The 18,346-nt window shown below is 45.0% G+C and overlaps 1 protein-coding gene across 1 annotated transcript in view; it reads right to left on the reverse strand.

The window, feature by feature from the left end:
- RPF2 (ribosome production factor 2 homolog) overlaps positions 1 to 18,346 on the reverse strand; it is a 651,328-nt gene that overhangs the window by 59,930 nt on the left and 573,052 nt on the right. The window lies entirely within an intron of this gene.

The raw sequence follows: 18,346 nt of genomic DNA on the forward strand, positions 1-18,346 counted from the left end.
AATGTCCACTCATGCACACCCCTGTCATCTGAACAAGAGCTGACAAATATCCCACAGCCTGCTACTAAAACATTAATCAGCAGCAAAAAAAGGGGAACTCCACTTTCAGAATTACAGGTACTGTTCTCCATTCTAAGGTATAGTGGGAAGGGTTTGAAATTAACAAAAAATCCACAGGAATGGAAGTAAAACCATATCACATACTGTGAACAGCAGGATCCTAGGTTTGGATGGACAAAGCCTGCCTTGTTCTGAGAAAAGCAGAGCCACAAAAACAGCATGACTGGCTCTCTCATCACTACTAGAGAGATGATGTTGCCTGGGTCAAAAGGGTCTAATCAGCAGCATCTTTGGCCCCTCCTCCTTTGCCTTCTGGATTACTATGGCAGAAAATAGGGACTGGAGGAAATACATACACAAACAAATCAGCCAAACTGATGGGAAGGCATCCACTGCTCAAGTTTCTTTGTTTGGTATTCTGAAGCAACAAGCGATTGACTCCAAAACATCTAAATTTTGGGCAGTTGTGACTCCAAACAGTGAAATCCTCAAGGCTGCAAAGCACAATTATTTATTTATTTATTTTTTTACAGGGAGGTGGGCCCAGCCCCCACTGACAAGGAGTAAGCTCCAAAACACCAAACTTATATACACCAACTCTGAGATTGCACAAGGGGAGGAAGAAAGTGATAAAAATGTAACTCACCTTCTCACTATTTTCAGTCGAACTAGCATTGCAAGAATCTGTAAACCTTCTAGTGATAACTTTCTGAGCATTAGTCAACTGGCCACCACCCAACAGTAGGTTTCCCCTTCATCAGTTGTCTGGTATTTGCAGAAGTGAAGAGGTCTACCTCTAGAAAACCTAACACTGAGGACAGTTCCAGAAACAAATCATGTACAACATGTACTAGTGGGTTTGTACTTCTGATCTGCTCAGGTAGTCTGCTGATGAGTTTAGTTGGGAAGGAGTGTGAACTACTTTTTGTTTCGTACCTGATGCCAGGGCCATTTTCCAAGCAATCGCCACCAACCTGCATAAGAGGCATGGTCCAGTCTCAACCCCTCCCCCCTTTCTGCATATTTATATACCGCAACGCACGTTTGCTGTCTGTGACCTGAAGCACTGAAACATTTCCTTTTGCCAGACTATCTTGAAAGCCTTTACAGACTGGATAAGTGCCAACATTTTATGCTGATGTGCTCCTTGTGGGAGTCACTACACTTGCCCTGAACTTTGAACACATTTTAATAAGCTCCCCAAGTCCTTGTCTAAGGTATCTGTAAGATCTTTTGGGGGGGGCTGTTTCAAAGAATCCCTGTCCTCATACTTAATTGTCTACCATGCTACTGCTTTCTTTAGAGTAGAATAGGAACATCCTCTGACTCAAGAATTCCAATGTACTGCTGTAGTGAAGCTTTCTCATATGTAAGCTTTGCTAGAGGTACCATCACAATTGTGGATGCCAAGTATGCTGGTGTCCTTGGAAGTCTAGTGTTAATAAGCTTCTCTGGGAAATGTTTTGTGAATACTCTCTTAAAGTTTCTTTTTCTTGTGGGAGAAAGGCCCTCTGGATACTGACAGCCAAGAGCATCTCCAAGAAGATCACTCCTCTAGAAGGTATCACATTTGATTTTGGAAGTGTGATAGAGAATTCTAACGTTTACAGGATGGTCCACTGTGAACCCCAGTGCCCTTCTACCTCATCCTGAGATTGGGCCATGACAGATGGAGAAGGATAATCTTTATTAATTTTGACAAACCAAGAAGAAACTTCACAGTGTGAGGGGTGTGAAGCTCACTGCTTGAAATGTTATGCACCTAGTTCACTAATAAAAATCAAACTGTAAAATACATGCTACAAAATAAAATAGGAAATAGTAGGTAGTCCACAGTTGAGTGAAAAAACAGAATATCCATTATTGAAACAAAAAAGAAGTTATGCACCTACCATAACGTTCCATGTTAGTTGTCTTCATCTCGCCTTCTTTCTTGCTTGTTGGGATCGGAGCCGATCCTCGGCTCTGACTCGGCCATCTTCTATAGCCGTTTACTGGCTCGAGGCTACCCCTTATCCTATGATGCCTAGCGCTAGCTACCCAGATCTTATTTGTAATAGCTAACCCCAGACATAGCCAGAGAATCAACCTGTCTAAACAAACAGGTTGAGCAAACCTGTAATACTCTCTCAGTCAGTATTGCATCTTCTATAGCTCGAGAGCTGTTTACTGGCTTGAGGCTACCCCTTATCCCATGATAGATCTTGTTTGTAATAGCTAACCCCAGATATAGCCAGAGAATCAACCTGTCTAAACAAACAGGTTGAGCAAACCTGTAACACTCTCTCATTCAGTATTGGAAACAAACTAGAGAAAACTCAGTCAGTGAAACCAGAACTCCTCTCGGTCCAATAGGACAGGGGGACGGAGAGTTGGATGCAAGAAAGAAGGCGAGATGAAGACAACTAACATGGAACGTTATGGTAGGTACATAACTTCTTTATGTTAAGTTGTCTATCTCGCCTTCGTTTCTTGCTTGTTGGGACAGCGTCCCTAGCACCTACAATCCTGGGTGGCTCATTGGAACAGACTCTTCAGAACAGTGGATCCAAAGTTAGCTAGAAACAAAGGTATGAGGATTTGCCCACGTGGCAGCGGCACAGATAGAGTCCAAGGGCAACCTAGCCTGGAAGGCTACAGAGGTGGCCAAAGCCCAAGTAGAATGACCTTTCGGTTTGATAGACAACTCTCTGTGTCTAGTTGATAGATGAAGGTAATAATGTGAGACAACCACCTGGACAGAGTCACTTTGGAAACTGGAAGACCCTGTTTACCCCTAGCATAGGAAAGGAAAAGTTGGTCCGACTTTCTTATATCCTTTGTTCTATGCAGGTAAAAATGCAATTGTCTATGAGCATCCAATTGGTGTAGTTTGTATTCTGCCTTGTTGGTGTGGTTAGGGAAAAACACAGGAAGGTCTATAGACTGGTTTAGATTATTCTCTGAGCAGACTTTCGGAAGGAAGGAGGGGTTAAGTTCTCAGAGCAACCCTGTTCTTATGAAAAACTAAATACGGAGAACGAACACTCAGTGCATGAAGTTCCGAGACACGTCTGGCTGAGGTAATTGCTACCAGAAAGAGTTTTCCAAGATAGGAACTTAATGCAGCAGGATGCAGCAGGTTCAAAAGTGGGCATAATCAAGGAGGCTAGTACCAAATTAAGGTCCCAAGGAGGAGGGGGATCTCTTACTGGGGGCCTAAGGAGAGTAGCCCCTCTGAGAAAAGCTTTACACAGCTTATGAGACAATGTTTAGATTAGAAAAACCAACATGAAAATTAGAGATGGCCATTAGTTGAACCCTGATTGTGGCAGAAGCGGACCCGTAATGGAAAAGGTCCGTTAGGAACTCCAAGATTTCGTGCACTGGGGCTGAAAAGGGATCTATGTTCCTAGCCTCTGCCCAACAAGAGAAACATTTCCATTTGCTAGCATAAGTCTTCCTAGTGGCGGATTTGTGAGAGGAGACAATAATCTCACACACGGCTGGGGAAATGCTGGGAAGCCTGGCTAAGGTTGGAATTGGATCAAGCAAGCTGTGAGCTGGAGTGTTTGGAGGGATTGATGCAGCTCTCCTGATTGATGAATCAGTAGGTCTGGAATAGGATCCAGAGTCCAGGGCTGCTCGATGAGGTAACGGTGCAGGAACGAAAAACAAATCTGTCGAGGCCAGTAGGGGGCAATGAGGATCATTTTGCAACCCAACGGAATAGCTTTCTGTATGAGTTTGGGTATAAGAGGGAACGGAGGGAAGGCATAAAGAAGTCCCTGAGGCCAATCGTGGACTAGGGCATCTCTGAGAAGGTGATTGGGAAGTGGTAAAAGGGAGAAGTAGTTGCTGCATTTGGTGTTGAAGGGGGTGGCAAACAGATTGCAGCAAAGCTGTCACCATTTGCGGAAGATCAGATCCACAACTACCTGATTCAGAGACCACTCATGAGGCATGAGACTAGCTCTGCTGAGCCTGTCCGCTATGACACTGCAACGCACATCCCGGGGAAGTCCAATCAGAAATCGTTTGCAAGAAATTGGCCACTGCCAGAGTGTGAGTGCTTCTCGACATAGGGAGTAGAAGCTGGTTCCGCCCTGCTTGTAGATGTACCACACCACTGACATGTTGTCCATTTGAATTGCAATGGTCCCAGAAGGGAGAGAGTCCTGAAGGGCTTGCAATGCTAGGAGCACGGCTCATCTCCAAGACATTTATGTGCAGATGGTACTCGTGAGGCTGCCAAGTGCCTTGGACTGTCCTGTCCTGATAATGCCCCCCCCCCATCAGTGAGGCATCCGTGGTCACTGTGGCAACCGGAGGGGACTGAATGAAGGGTCTGCCCTGAGTCACTAGAGTGGAGACCATCCACCAGGAAAGGTGTCTTTTGCATGCTTCTGTAACTATGATCATGAGAGACATGGGGAGCTGTTGGAAGGACCACTGTGTGACTAGAAGCCACTGAAGGATTCTCATGTGAAAACGGGCCAGAGGTATCAGAAGAATTGCTGCTGCCATAGAGCCTAGGGCTTGAAGGACATACCTGACTTGTACCCTTTTGCACTGCATGAGGAATTGAACCTGCTGGCGAATTGTGGACACCTTGTCCGAAGGCAGCTTTGCGTACATGCACCTTGTGTCTAAGTCTGCTCCTATATAAGTAATAGATTGACAGGGCAACAAGGCAGACTTTTTGAAATTTATAGTAATGCCTAGCTGAGAGCAAATTGAAATTGTGTAGTCCCTGGCTTGAAGAAGTTGATGCCTGGTAGTAGCAGTGAGGAGCCAGTCGTCTAGATATGGAAACACCTGGAATCCCTGACGCCTCAGGTGAGCCGTGACCACTGCCATACATTTGGTGAACACCCTGGGAGCTGTGGTGAAACCAAAGGGCAGAGCTCTGAACTGATAATGACTGGCTCCCAGCCGGAAGCAAAGGTACCTCCTGAAGCGTCTGTCCATCTTGATATGATAGTACGCATCCTGGAGATCTATGGAGTACATCCAATTGTCCTGACCAAGAAAGGGTAGAATGGACTGTAGCGTGACCATCCAAAACTTTGTTCTTTGAACAGACTTGTTCAGTCTGCTGAGATCCAAAACAGGTCTCTAGTCCCCTGTCTTTTTTGGTACCAAAAATAACTGAGAGTAAGTTCTGGATCCGTATTGGTCTGCCGGGACTTCCTGGATGACTCTTTTTTTTCTAGCAGTTTTGAAACTTCTATAACTGCTTGGTCCCTCAGATTGGGTGGAACATCTGGGGGGGACTTGCGTGATGGAAAAGGGGGTTGAAAGAATGGGATTCTGTATACTCCTGATATGATTGAATGTACCCATTTGTCTTGCATTCGTTTTAGCCAGGCCTTTGGGTACATTGAAAGTCTTCCCCCGACTGCCTCCAGAGGTGGACAGTCGGGCAACACTTCAGGGATGTTGGAAGGGCTTGTCAGAGAAAGATTCTCTGATGCCCTGATTCTGCGGACCCCCTCTGCCACGAGGGCGGCGTTTGTTATTTCCTCCTCTGCCCCTGGAGGAAAAATCACCACGTGCGCCAGGCGAAGCTCCCTGGGATTTGCGAAACCACATTTTCCCACTATTCTGACCCTTGGGGTATGGCCTAGAAGGAGTGGAAAAACGGACTCCCATGGCAGAGAGAGACAGAGTCTTGCCTTCCTGCTCACACCTAGTGAGTGTATCTTTCACCTGTGGTCCAAAAAGAAAGGAACCGTTAAAGAGAGTGTTGGTGAATGACACTCTGAAGGGTTCCGCAAAGTTAGACAACCGCATCCATGCATGTCTCCGAAGTGCCACACCTGTACCCGCGGCTCTACACGCACCATCGGCTGCGTAGGAAATGAGCCTCATGGAGGAGTTGACTACTGAGATAAGGGTTGCCAGCTGAGAAGCCACTTTAGCCTGAGCCCCTTCAGCTGATGGATCCTGAAGGGTATCTCTGAGCTCTTTCAGGAGATCCCTCTGAAGCCTGGTGAAATGGCATAAGTAGTTCAGTGACCTCATGGAGAAGGTTGCTGAAGCAAACATTTGCTTCCCGTATCTGTCCATGGTCCTGGACTCCTTGTTAGGAGGATGGACAGAGGAAGAAGCTTCCGCTAACTCCTTTTTAGTGGCTGCTGCTACCACCATGGCATCCACAGGAATACCCTTAGCAAGGAACTGTCTGTCCGGGGGAGCAGTGATAAACTTACTTAGCCTCCTCAAGGTTGGTTCCACTGTATCCGGGGCTGACCAAGCCCTTCGAGCCACCACTGACATTAGTGGATCGAAGGGCGGAGAAACCCAGGAGGTGGAGGGTCGGGAACCGAACGCATCCAGGAATACAGATTCATCCTTGGTAGGGGCAAGGGTATTCTGGCTCCCCCTCTGCTTAAGCATTTCTAGGATGTTCGCAAAGGAAACATCTTCAGAGGGGGATCTCGGGGACCCTTCCGATTCATCCAAATCCGTATCCGAAGTGACAGACTCGGGGGAGTCAATGTACTTACTCTTGCACTTCCTCCGAGGGGGCTCCTCTGAATGATTAGAGGAGGCCTCGGACGAAGAGGAAACACCCAACGGGGTGGTATGGAGCGCTGGTTCCCCACGCTTGGGGTCTGGAGGAGGGACAGAGGTTGACGCAGGCACTATGGGGGACTGAGCCAGTGGGGTCGAAGGTGGAGCTGACTGGGAGGCCAGCACACTCCTCATGACATCGAAGGCGTCCCTGCCACGATGCAGAGAAGGCTCCGGCTCCGAAGAGACCGGAATCCTCCTCCGCACCGAGGGAGACGGCTCCGAGGCCGATGTAGGAGCCGAGCTCACCTGCGCCGACGCTCCGAGAGGAGAGAGGGGTCGGGCAAGGGTCCGATGCCACTCGCCCCCTCAGAGCAGACGAGGGAGTCTCGGTGCCCAGATCCCTCGACGGAAGGCACCATTGATGGGATTGGAGCAGACGATGGATACGAAGGAGAAATCGTAATCGGAGCCAACGGTTCCACGACTCGAGCCCCAATAAACTCCGGCTCCGAGCTCAATGGAAATCGGAGGAGGAACATCGATAGAAACGGACGGAGCAGACACCTGATGAGGAGGGCTGGACAACATTTTGGCCAGTGCCTGCGACTTCAACAAACTACTGACCACTCTCTCCACATCATGGTCTGAGAGCCTAGAGGACCGAGAAGAATGTGAAGATCTATGACTACGGTCACTCTGTAAAAGGGGAGACCGAGGAGCCGAATGAATGGAGTCTAGCGAAGGGGACCTTGGGCTTTTTTTAGTCCTTGACGGCTCCAAGGGTAGTAGTGGAGCCGGCAACGAAGCAGTCTCCTCGGTTCCAGCCAGGACCGAAGAGGTAGTAAGCAAGGTTGGGGCCAATGACTGCTCCGAGCTGGGAGCTGATGATTTGGCCGGTTTAGGGAATTTCACAGGCTGAGCCTTGGCCGGTGAATCCTGAGACTTGAGAAGACCTCTCAAAATAAGTTTATTTTTGCGCTCCTGCAGAACTCTTGGGCTAAATGCATGGCAGATAGAACAAGAGTCCAGCAGGTGCACAGCGCCTAGGCAATAGATGCAAGAAGTGTGCCCATCTGTCAGACGTCTTCTGACAGCATGAGTCACACTTCTTGAATCCCGACACTTTAGTTTCTTTAGACATACCCTGTCTAAATACTTAGGCCAACAGGCCACACAAAAATTGACCCAATAAAGTCACAACAGGCCAGCACACTAAGTACCAACACATATATTTAAACTAGGGAGCCTCTAACTCAAATGGCTACCTACCAAAAACTAAACACAACTACAGGAGGGGGAGGGGAGAACTCTCTAATTTAAACGAGTTCTAAGGAGGGGAAACAACTACCATACACTAGCTAAATCTACTAGTTGTCGCTATGAAATATCACAATTATATATAACAGATATCTAAAAGAAAACCCTAATCTGACACAAAAAGGCAGATTAATAAGGTTAGTACAAGCCTGAGCCAGTAACCATGAACCTCGCAGCTGAAGCGGCAAACGAGATCTGGGTAGCTAGCGCTAGGCATCATGGGATAAGGGGTACCCTCGAGCCAGTAAACAGCTGTCGAGCTATAGAAGATGGCCGAGTCGGAGCAGAGGATTGGCTCCGATCCCAACAAGCAAGAAACGAAGGTGAGATAGACAACTTAACATCAAGCGATCCTGGTTGAGTATAATGAAAAGCATGAAAAATATTCACATATAGATATATATATATATATATATATATATATATATAATGGACGTGAAACAATACAGTATGTTAGTCTAATGGAATATGCAGATCTGTAGTGCTTACATGAAGCAGGTGAATGTTCTATTTAAAGCATAACGTAATGTTAAGTGGTAATATGTTATACTTGCATTAGTTTTAGCCACTATTTAAGTTGCTTTTTGTTAATATTTTATATTGTGCTCCATTTCTTTAGTATGGCCTGCACCTAAAGGACATAACCACAATCCTACCCAACAGCTGAAACAAGTTATACTAAAAATCACTGTATGTTTAGCTCATTATACCTTTTATATAATTTTTATAGTCCTTGTTATACCATACCAGGAAGCTCGCTGCAAAGAAACCTCTGTACACCTCTCTCACTCAGTGTATGTTTCCTCTGTTTTAACCTTTGTTCTTAACCTTCTACACTAATTACGGCCTGCTCTTACTTTTGTGTCTAGTCCTGTAATTGCACTGATCTATTGCTAATTTTCCCATATTGCCTGCCCTGTTCATATCTCTCTGTACCCCTTCCTTGTTGCTCAGTATTTCCCCCCTATTATCTAGCCATATAGTAACTATCAGCTAGTCCATATTTAGCTATTTTTATTCTTTTCTTCACTACATTAATTACCAAACTCGGAGTCACGGATTCGCTGCTTGTAGACTAATAGCCCATTCTCAGCACAATAAAGGCAATGTATGGTGATATTTTCTGGCCTTTCTTACCTGTACTCTATTCTAGGTTGGAGAGAGTTTTTTGTAGCCTTGGTGGTGTTTTACAGCTATAGAGGTCTGGTGAATCCCTCTCCGGGCTCACTCTGCTCACCTACCCCCACTCCCACCCACCCTCTCAGATTTATTCTCTACATGAACCCTCCCATTAATCAGCCAATAAACTCCCTCTGCCTTTTACCAGTACTTAAGACCCACCCTAATCTATCTACACCTACACACATCTCTCATTATGGCTTCCCCTTCAACACACCCCATCGCATAACCTTCATTATTTCCATTATGATCCATATTGCACTTCTAGTCCTACTAATACAAGCTACCTCCACACATACCACCATATTGCCTACACCTCCTACATCTAGCACCCAAACCCTTTCATTACCTCTTAACAAAGACAGTTACTCAAACATCTCACCCTCTTTACTTGTATCCTGTACCATTACTACAGCCAGAATAAAACTACTACTTTCTACCCCCAAACTTAAATTATGTCTGTTACACCTCCATAAACCCCTCTCACACGGCCATCAAACACACATCATTATTCATCTTCTCCATTCACTAACACAATGTGGAGATATCCATCCAAACCCCGGTCCATGTTACCCTCCAACACCCATTGCAAATCCAAAAGACCAACAGCTACACTTAACACATGTAGCATTTGTAATAAAATCACTGAATTTCATGCCTGGCTAACTATCCAAAACCCAAACAATGTTGCAGTAACTGAGACATGGCTAAAACCATATATTGCTGATACTGAGATTCTCCCTCCAGGTACAACATTATTTGCTCCAATACACTACATAAAAAGGGTGGTGGCGTAGCATTAACCTATTAAAACTCCCTACAAACAACAACCTACCCCAAACCAGTCCCCACATTCGGAAACTTAGAACTCTTACTTACATCCTTTCATATTAATAGCAACAAAGATCTATGTATTGCAGGAATTTAGATATCCCCATACTAGATGATTTTCTATCCTGGATAAACCAGAATGTCTCAGATGAAACCATAATCCTAGGAATCACTAACATTAATTGGATAAACCTAATTTCCCCCTCTCCAGCTAATAGCATAAACCTGCATAGCTTCACACAACTTATTACTACTCCTACCCATGGTCTATCAACAGTATCGGAGTCAAACTTAGATTGGATACTAGTATTCCACCCTCAAAGTTACCCACATTCTGGCACCCTACCGAACACTCCAAGTAACCACCTCCCAGCATATGCCTATAGGACTCACCCTCACACAATCAAACACACTCTTATAGAACATCCTGGAATCTTGCCCACTTCCACCAACAAACAAAAGGAGCAAACAAAAATCACTTGGCTAACAAACCAAACCACACAAACTCTTCTTCTTAGAGACAAAGCATGAAAAGCACTGCTAAAAAATAGAATAAAACAGAACGAACTTCACTACAAACAACTCAAAAACCAAGCCAAAAGTTAGTGATACAAGATTACAAAAAAATTACATTTCCTCTAAGCTCTCTACTGATCCAAAAAAATTTCTGGAGGTTTGTCTCCACCCTACTCAATCCAGGCACTTTACAACCCCCATCCCCTGCACCAGAAAAGACTCCAGAACAAATTTCCTATGACTTCAATACCCATTTCATTTCCACCATTCAAAAGCTATTCAGACTCTTCAGCAGAGCCAAACTCAAACTCCCAATATACCACAACTCCTTACTTGAAAATAACCCCCCCCCCGTACACAGTGCCACTAGTACTCAATCAGCTTATTCCTTTACTATTCAGCCTGTGCCTACCTCTCTAATTTTCAAGCTCCTAAACAAGCTCAAATTTCAGCCTGTACCCACCTAATTTTCAAGCTCCTAAACAAACTCAAACCTTGCTCACTTTCTGCAGATAATTTTCACTCAGAATATCTGCAACTAGCAGCAAACAGAAGTGCATATCCAATCAGCATTCTTATAAATCAACTATCTCCGAATCCTATGTTTCCCATTTGTGAAAAAAATCCATTACGCCATTACACAAAGATGTAAACACCCATGACTTCTCCAACTATCGCCCTCGCTCTATACGTTCTCTATTAACAAAAATCTTATTAAAATATGTTCACATACAACTAAACACCTCTCTGATAATGTTTTTCTAGCCCATGAGCTTCGCCCAGGCCATAGCACTATCACTGCCCTGCTCTCATTCTCTGATACTCTTACAGCCATAGATGCTGGCCACCCTACTTCAGTAATCTTACTGGATCTATCCAAGGCTTTTGACACAGTATCACATACTAAGCTATTAAGCCAACTATCACAATTAGGATGCTCCCCTAAATCTCTTAAACAGTTTACCTCCTAACTAAAAAACAGGGAAGAAATCAGTAAGAAGGCGAAATGTACAATCTGATTATCAAGCAAACATAACATAGGAGTCCCATCACAAGGATCCATTTTAGGGCCACTACTGTTTAATACCTTCATCAATGATCTTCATAAAGCCCCTCAAATCAAAATCTCATCCAATATGCTGATGATTCCATGCTAATATCCACCTCCAACAATTTCTCAGACCTCCTTATAATTACACAAAAGGCTTTTACATCAATCAAATCTTGGCTAAGTAGTGCACAACTCATGTTAAACCCCCAAAAATCTAAACTCTAACTTTTCTCTACAAAATTACCAGATATATAAACTTCAAAATCTTTGCTAAGGATGGTACAGAAATCGAAATAGTGAAAAATAAATAGTTGTACAAGAACTTATTATAACCTTAGATGTCCTTCTCTTTCATGTTGTAGTACTCATAACTGTAGGGAGGTTGCTGCCTGCAGCACTGGACATCTGGCCAGTATACCAAAGTCTTAGGAGCAGCTACGTTGCTTGTCAGGGCCATAAACTGACAGCTATAAAAGTGACGTCTGCACGTACCGTACCCCCTTCAGAAATAACTTCCGCATACAGCAGTACCCCTGGGGAACAAGGAAAAGAAGCTTTTCAGACCCACATATGCCACCAGGCCAAAGGAACCTAATAAATATATGTGCCTGTTACAGTGTCCTGCTTGGATGGGGAGAACGTAGGGAAGTCACTCCAGATTAGCAAAACAGAGCAAAAGGGGATTGGAGGGGTGGACTGAATACTGCAACATGGAAGAGAAGGACATCTAATGTTATGGTCAGTTCTTGCACAACTATTCTATGTCCTTCTATTCTCATGTGGCAGTATTCATAACTATAGGAAGAGTACCCAAGCATTAGGTATGAGCCTGGGAGGTAGGTAGAGGAGCCTGGTCTAGGAGACCCTGTAAAATTGACCAAGCAAAGCCAGCTCTGGCTCTGAAGACAAAGTCTAGCTTGTAATTCTTGGTAAAGGTACGAATTAAGGACCAGTTGGACGCTTCCAGTATGGAAGCGTAGTCCACCCTCCTGAAAAAGGGTGCAGAAGAGGCAGCTGCCCTTGTAGAATGCACTCTCACGTTGGTAGTTAAAATCTTTTCATGAAAGGAATAACAGACAGAGACAGCTTTAGAAATCCTTAATGATATAGTCTGTTGTTTTAAGACTGCCCTCCCCAAGGCTCTTTGGTGAAAGGTGACAAACAGCTCGTCAGACTTTCTAATGGATTTGGTCTTGTCCAGGTAACACCCAAGCTGCCTATGAACATCCAAGGAAAGTAGTTTTTTCAGATGGATTTTGAGGTTGATGGAAAAAAACAGGGAGGTTAATGGCTTGATTTAAGGAAAGTCCATTAACCACTTTAGGCATGAACGAAGGGTTAGTCCTGAGGGAGACCCTGTCCTTATGGAAGATGAGGTAAAGGGAGTTAGCCATTAAGGCCTGTTTTTCTGAGACCCTCCAGGTGGATGAGAGCTACTAACAGCACCATTTTCCAAGTACATAGTTTCAGTGATGCTGAGTGAGCTGGTTCAAAAGGACGTAGTGTGAGTTTTTCCAAAAACAAAATTAAGGTCCCATGAAGGCAGTTATCAGTTTTCAAGAAGGTCTGATACGGAGGACCCCTCTTAAGCATAGTTTTACCTCTAATCTGGATGCAAAATGATGAACCAAGGGGAACAGGTGGAAATGTCTGACAAGTCTACCTTAACAGAAGAGTAAGCCAGCCTTAAATGTAAAAGCTCACACAAATAAGAAAGGACCATAGGTACAGGAATAAGAAAGGGGTCCTGTTTTTTATTTTGACACCACCTGGAGAATCTATTCCACTTTGACACAATCTTTCCTCGTAATAGGTTTCCTGGCCTCCTGCAGGACATTGAGTACGTCCTCTGACTACAACTCTATCACCTATAGAGCGAGTCTGAGGTTGAGAGAACCTAAGGGTGTATATGAGTGACCACCTACTAGCACAAAACAGGCGGTCACTCATACACCCTCAGGTGCTCAACCTGAGGGTGTACGAGTAACCGCACAAGCGGTCACTCATACATCCTCAGGTTGAGCACCTGAGGGTGTGTGAGTGACTGCCTGTGTTGTGTGAGTGGGTCGAATTGGTGGGGTAACCTTTGGTAATTGCCCTTGGCTAGTAGGCGAAGAAGGGGAAACCAATGCGGTCTTGGCCAAAAGGGAGTAACCAGCAGGATTTTTGGTTTGTCCATCTGAATCTTCAGGAGGACTCTCTGCATCAGTGTGAAGGAGGAAAACGCATAAAGATACATCCCCTATCAAGAAAAAGAGAAGGCATCCACCCTCCATGCCTGTGGATGTGGACCTCTTGTGCAAAACAGAGGCATCTGCCTGTTTTGGGAGGAGGCAAACACAGCTGCCCGAGAACACCCCACTTGTGAACGAGCTCCAAAAACACCTCCCTGTGAAGCATCCATTCATGAGAGGGTGAAGAAGTTCTGCTGAGTATGTCCACCACCACATTCTTTGCTGAAGGAATTTACACTGCTTGCAGGTGACTGTGCACTTGTACCGCCAGGGACTAAATCTGCACTGCCAGGGTGCAGTGCAAGCAAGATCTTGTCCCCCCCTGCTTGCTGATATACCACAGGACAGTCATGCTGTTTCTGACCACTGTTAATGTGCCTGGTAGGAGAACTGGATGAACGGTTTGCAAGGCTGGAAGAAGGGGGCCCTCATCTCTCTGACACTGATGTGGTCCCCTTTGCCTGAGGGAGGACCACTCTCCCTGAACTTTGTTTTGTTTGTTGTGGCTTTGCAGGACTGCTCCCCAACAGAGGTCTGAAGCATCTGTGAAAATCTTTTGTGAGGATGGGGGAATCTGCAAAGATATACCCTGACAGAGGCATATGGCTGCAATCCACCACTGTAGCTCTTTTTCAGGCATGGGAGGAGAGATAGAGGAGTATCCAGAGGGTGTAAATATTGGTTCTAGGACTCCTCAGCATCCACTGAACTTTTCTCATATGCAGCCTTGCTAAGGGGAGCATGGGTATCAAGGAAGCCAGGTGTCTTAGGACCCTCAGGAATTCCCTGGCTAAGATTTGAAGAGAGAGGAGTGTTTGGAGGTAATGTGTGATGGGTTCCACCATTTGCCAAGGAAGGAAGACTGCCATCTGGTCCGTTTTTATCCCGCACCCCAAGAAAACCACGTCTTGGGTGGGTGCCCTGTAAGATTTTTCCTAGTTCACAGTGAACCTTAGGTTTGCCAGGGTACTGGACACCATGCCTAGGTGGTGACGGAGGGTGTGGCAATCCTGGTGAAGTATCAAGAGGTCATCTAGGTATGGCTACATCTGAATGCCCTTCACTCTCCAATGGACCCATAAGTGGAGCTATGCATTTTGCGAATACTTTGGGTCTGTGGAAAGCCCAAATGGCAATGCAGAAAATTGAAAATGCAAGGAACTCATGGAAAATCATAGGAACTTCCTGCAGCTGGGGTGAATAGGACTATGAAGGTAAGCATCCTTCAGATCCAGGGATACCAAGAAGGCTTGGTTAGGGATGAGAGGTAGGAGGTGAAGCAAGGTGAGCATTTTGAAGGTAGGCACCTTGAGAAATAGACTGAGTACAGACAAATCCAGGACTGGCCTCCAAGGGCCATCTTTTCTTGAAACCAAAAGCATCCTGCAGTAAAACCCCTTGTTAGTCTGTTCTGAAGGTACTCTTTCTATGGTGCCCTGAGCGTGGAGCTGATCCAGAATTGGGAGGGGTGGGGTGGGGCGATAAGAGCGGAAGCTGACTTGTAGACAGTTGGGTTATACCCTGAAAGGGCCCTTTTGGATGATGAAAAGGACCCAAGCTCGGAGGTAGGGAAAGGGTGAGGGGGAGGGATAAGGGAGTGGGAGTTAGGTAACAGGTTTTGGTCACAGTGGAGGGGCTCTGTCCTGGTCAGGTTGCCTCTGAAAGGAGATGGGGCAGAGGCGGAAGGTTGTTTAGGACTGTGGCGTCTCCTAGGTTGTCTCCATCCCTTAGCCTATGGGATGCTGGAGTGAGATGACTGCCTCCTAACAAAGGTGGTCCTTTGAGGGCAGTTCTATGACACCTAGGAATAGGACAGACTAATAAATGCTTCAAATTTTGTAGCTAGTTACACTTTTCTGTAGGAATTTAAGGAGCTCTGCAGAGGCTGCACCGAAAAGGGCCTTATTATCAGGAGGTGCATCTAGCAATTTGGTCTGGACATCCATAGGAAGGGGCTGTAACCTCAGCCAAGAATTTATTCTCAGGAAAGAACCTGAGGCTGCAGATTTGAAGGATGCCTCTACTGCATCATAACTGCACTTTATGGAGTGCCTGGTCACCCAAGAGGCAGTAAAGAGCGGGGCAAAGAGTTGTGAATTTAGCAGGAGAGTGCCAACTTAGAGGCAGACGCCTGGGAGGATGGAACGAGTAGAGTAGGCATCTCTGACGTCCCGAGCCGTGGTTCCCCTTCGCCATCAGGGATTGATGGTTGATCAACCTCAATGGACATACTCTGCATTTCTGCCAAACCGGTTGCCACAATGGTTCCCAGTTCTAGCCATGAAACAGAGGTCTGATGAGACCCTGGGCTAATATCCACCTCGAGAGTTTCACCGGACCTCCTGAGGAGCAGCATGGGCATCAGGTCTAACTTTCTTGGCCTTCTTCTGAGGCGGCTCATCGGAGGTACCTACCTCACCCTCCATGCCTAATGCTAGACACCAGAGCCTCTGGTTTTCTAAATAAAGCTTTAAGGTAGCTAATTGGCTGAAAAACATTTTAGGTACAAAAGACTTGCAAATATTGCAAGATGTATGGTCACGGCCTTCACCTAAACAGAATAAGCATTTATCATGCGTGTCCTTATGTGGAATTTATCTTCCACTAGCACACTTCCCCTTCCTAGCTAACATGTACATCTGAAAAGCAATAAGAAGGTAACAAAAAACCCAAAAGGGTATCTGTATTGGATGGCCGAAACAAACAAACTGATTCCCGGAGCTGGAGATCGGAGGTCTGTAGATCACTGCAGCAGAAAAATTCTGAAGGTGGCACGTGCAGACGTCACTTTCATAGCTGACGTCGGTTTATGGTCCTGACAAGCAACGTAACACGTGCCCCTGCTCCTAAGACTTTGGTATACTGGCCGGATAATCTGGTGCTGCAGGCAGCAACCTCCCTACAGTTATGAATACTGCAACAGGACATCAGTTAAACTGCTAGGCATAACAATGGATGACAAACTCACTTTTGAGCCACATATTCTCAATGCAATAAAGAAAACACACTTTAAATTAGGCAAACTACATCACCGCAAACTTTACCTGGACAACCACAGCAAAACAAAACTTGCCAGTACCTTACTCATCCCCTCCCTTCTATATGGTAGTACCATCCTTACTAACCTTCACTCACTGGAACACAGAGGAAGTATGGGTTTATTACTTAAACTTCAACCCTGCTACTATAAATTATCCAAATTTGCCTCCGGAAAGCCCTACCACTTGCATCATTGTCAAGCTATTACAGAACTGAACTGACTAGAGTTTTCCCACCATCTCTACTATACACAACTAACTTTAGCCCGCAAATTAATCTTCAGACCCAGCGACCGCCAAGTACTCAGCTCAATCCTACAAACGTATGCTCCTACTCTAACACTAAGATCCTCATGAAACAGCTGCTAACCATAACAAAACCCAATAAAAGGGCTGGACAATGTCTGTGCTCCCACAGCATGGCCAAACTATGAAATAACTTACCCTCCCAAACAACTCAAATTGACTGCATAAAAACCTATCATACTACCTAAATAATCCTTTCTGCCCCTGCCATACAAACAAACCACCTTAAGACAGTCCATTAACTCATTTTTGTATTGTAAAATGTCTAATAACCACAGTTCTGCAACTTCAGTTTTTTATGCCAGCTATGCAATATTTTCTTTTACTCACACTACAGAAGGTATTAACTGCACGTCTATACTGTTCTATACATGCCATTTTGCCTGTCCGTACTTAGACACTCCTAAAGCATAATAATGTTAACTCTGTGCTGTACTGAATTGTATTATACATGTAATATTTGATTATACTTATGTTAAACCAGTTTACTTTCTTATACTTTGTGGAGCTTTTCTCCCTGGGCCTCCACTGAAAATGGCTTCCTGAACCAGTGGACTTTCCCGGTCAACAAATGTCAATAAATAAATCAGGTTATATGGAGCAAGGGAGTGGTTAAAGAGGGTGGTTCAGTTAACAGCAATAAAAACATTAAACTCTTTCCTTTAACCAAATTCTCCTTCCCCCTTAACACCACAGTGTAAACTAGTTGCTTTCTGGTTTGTTTTTGACTTGGTATACATTGCATACTGGGTTTCCTGAGACTTCAAGGTACACCACAGATGTCTTTATTAATTTTGGAAACATCCAATGAGGAGTAGCTGAGCAAAGAAACAGCAAGAAGGTAAACTGATAATGGAATCCCCTTATCTAAAAGGTTAGTGCATAGGCATTTAACCTGGATAAGTTCAATATGGGCCTCTAAGGGTCCTCTTTTATCACCTTTTGAAGTAACTTGGCTTTTACTGGAAGTGACCTTTAACCCTGGGTAATTATATTTGCAGGACCCATTTGTCTTTGATGATATTTTCTCAGCTTTTTGAGAATTGTGTCAGCCATTCACACACATGAATTACTGATAGGATGTGACCTGATGGATGGATTTAGAACCAAGATAAGAATTTGTGTAGATGGGTGGGGGTGAGGAAGAAGTGTGTTATAGTCATAATTGCTACCTTTGAGGGAGGTGCAGGCTTGAGATGCCTCTCGGGCTTCCCTTTCTGGTCTCAAGGCCATGTTTTCTTCTTTTGCCATCTGCCCATTTACCTTTGCCTTGCAGGGGGGACAGTGGGGATAAAGTTTTGACCACCAATTCC

The sequence above is a fragment of the Protopterus annectens genome, chromosome 2.part1, assembly GCF_019279795.1.
Source record: "Protopterus annectens isolate FY-2018-M chromosome 2.part1, PAN1.0, whole genome shotgun sequence".
Classification (NCBI taxonomy): Eukaryota; Metazoa; Chordata; order Ceratodontiformes; family Protopteridae; genus Protopterus; species Protopterus annectens.